Raw genomic sequence first — 2,935 nt, forward strand, 5'->3', positions numbered from 1 at the left:
CATGAGATATTTCACCAAAGAGAATATTCTGATGGCAAATAAGGACATGAAAACATATTCAACATCAAGAGCAAGTAGGGAAATGCAAATTAAGACCACGAGGACATACCATGGCCCACCACCAGAACAGCAAGAATAAAATACAGTGATAACCTGGAGCACTGGCAAGGATGGGGGAAAACTGAATCTTTCACACATTGTTGGAAACAGTTTAAAGCGGTACAGCTACTCCGGAAAATAAGTTTGATAGTTTCCCAAAACAATCAAAGGTACACTTATTACACAATCCAGAAATCATCCTCCTGAGCATTTATCCCAGAGAAACAAAAACATGTCCACCCCCAAAATATCTGTCCAGTACACGAATATGGCAGTTTAATGTGTAATGGCTAAAAACTGGAAATAAACAAAATCTCCTACAATAGATAAATGTTTAAACAATGTATATACATGCCAAGACTACCACTCAGTAAAAAAAGAAACCTATTCTGCCTTCATTTTTCCTGTGTACTTGCACACAATTGTCCCTCTGACTGGCACACTCTGCTCCGTGTGGCAGACTCCTGGTCATTCTTCAAGGCCCAATCAAATCTAACTTCCATGTGAAACTTTCGCTCTCCCTCTCAGCCTAAAACTACTCCTGGCTGAAATTCCATGGATTTTTGTACATATTTTCATTTAAGAAATGATAAGGCATTTAATATTTTATGGTTTATCTTCCCTTTAATTAGACCCGAGGGCTAAGATGATCTGATTCATCTTTGTTTTCCCCATAGCAAATAACACAGCTCTTGATATGTTAGGGACAGACAGTAAACACTAATAAAATAGACAAATGAAGTCAGACGGGCCAGGAGATGCTTCTGGAGGTCACATCATCATGGCTGCCCGAGGAGAACCCCACGTTCAGTTCACACTTGTGTTGGTTGGTGACGGTGGGCTTGGGAAAACCACATTGGTGAAACGCCATCTGACGGGTGAATTTGAGCAGTATGTAGCCACCCTGAGCATGGAGGTCCACCCCCTGGCACTCCACACTGACCAAGGGCCCATCGAGTTCCACGTGGGGACACAGTGCGGCAGGAGAAGTTCGGCGGGCTGCAGGACAGGACGGCTACCACATCCGAGCCCAGTGCACTGTTACCATGTCTGACGTCACTTCGAGAGTTACTTCCAAGAACGTGCCTAACTGGCACAGAGATCTGGTACGAGTGCAGGAAAACATCCCCAGCGTGCTGTGTGGCAACAAAATGGATATTCAGAACAGGAAAGTGAAGGCAAAATCAATCATCTTCCACCGAAAGAAGAATCTTCAGCACTACGACACTTCTGCCAAAAGTAACGACAACTTGGAAAGCCTTCCTCTGGCTTGCTAGAAAAGTAACTGGAGACCCTCCCTTGGTGTCTGTGGCCATGCCTGCTCTTGCCCCACCAGAGGTTGTCACAGACCCAGCACTGGCTGCACAGTGTGAGCACGACCTCAAGGTGGCTCAGACCACCACTCTCCCGGACGAGGACTGAGGACCGAGGACCGAGGACGACGACCTGTGAGACAGGGAGGCTGGAGCCCAGCGTTGGAGTCTAGTTTTATAGACGACCGTCCTGTGACGTCAGGGGTGCAGCCCATTCGCCACTTCATTACACAGCTACGCAGAACTGTGCCTGACCGTTGGGATGCCGACAGAGATGAGTGGACTTCGGAGAGAGTGAGGCAATTTAAAAATACCTTCATCTGTTGGACCTGCGCACTTAGCTGTCCTGGAAGGCAGGTGCTTCCTCACTGAGTTTCCACTCTAAGACCGCTGCAGCCCCGTCACACTCCTCGGCGGGGAGACCTCGTTTGTTCCTGTCATTCCCATTCCTTTTCGTGTAGGATCAGAATAAAGTTGTATTTCACATATCTAAAAAATAATAAGCAGATAAATACACAAATACATAAATAAATCGAGGAACAATTGATACATGCATTATAACTACTAGTACATTAGGACTTTCTCCTGCCCCCTGGTTATGTCCTGCGTGTTTCTCCTATCATAGTTTTCATTAGCTAGATCTGCTGCTGATGTGACTATTATACATTTTGGTTTTAGGTATTTATATATTGGTGATTTGTCCTCACTATTAAGATTCATGCTTATGCATGTTTACCATAATTAACTTACCAATAACCTTCAAAAATAAAACCTAAACAATACAAATGCTTATATCCTTCTCCTGATTGCTCAGACTTAACTGATCTTTATCTGGTGCTCACAGGTGACCACAGCGAGTTGCCCGGAGAGGACACGCATGTCCATGGGAAGCCTACAGACAATAAAACCAGTTCCTTGACCAGAGCTTGCCCCACAGCACAGGTGAAGACAGGTGATCCTCAGGACCTCAGAGGAACTTCTCTTAAATTTACATTTGCCTCCAACAAGGACTTCTTCCATGTCCATGTCTCTTGATGTAAAAGATATCCCTATGATAAACCACTGCATGACCTGGCTGATGGGCACAGTACCCATCCAAGCCAACAGGTGTATGTATGTATGTATGTATGTATGTATGTATGTATATATATTTAGATGTGTATTTAGGTATGTATGTATGGGTATGCATATCAACGGTTTACAGGCTTGAAATTTTTTGAAAAATGAAATCAATGGTCTAAAGATAATCTAGGTAAATATCTCCCCCTAGTGGAGTCTTTTTATTTAGGGAAAGTCAAATATCTCAGAGAAACCCAAGACACATACACATACGCACTCACTCAAGCACGCATGCAGACACACACGCTTAAATAATAATGGAATAAATAAAATAACAAAGATAAAGGAATGTTATATATGTTAAAATAAAATTAAAAGATCAAAATAATTTTTCAAATTGTGGTAAAATTAAAAAATATATAATACAAGTGTTAATTATATATAATTCTATGTTTAAAATATTA

General features: G+C 42.5%; 1 pseudogene; it reads left to right on the forward strand.

Moving 5' to 3' along the window:
• The first annotated feature begins 880 nt into the window (after positions 1-880).
• LOC123815040 lies at positions 881-1,521 on the forward strand (annotated as a pseudogene).
• Positions 1,522-2,935: the final 1,414 nt, after the last annotated feature.

This window comes from Phyllostomus hastatus, unplaced genomic scaffold, assembly GCF_019186645.2.
Source record: "Phyllostomus hastatus isolate PE091 unplaced genomic scaffold, TTU_PhHast_1.1 phas_contig_17, whole genome shotgun sequence".
In the NCBI taxonomy this organism is placed as follows: Eukaryota; Metazoa; Chordata; class Mammalia; order Chiroptera; family Phyllostomidae; genus Phyllostomus; species Phyllostomus hastatus.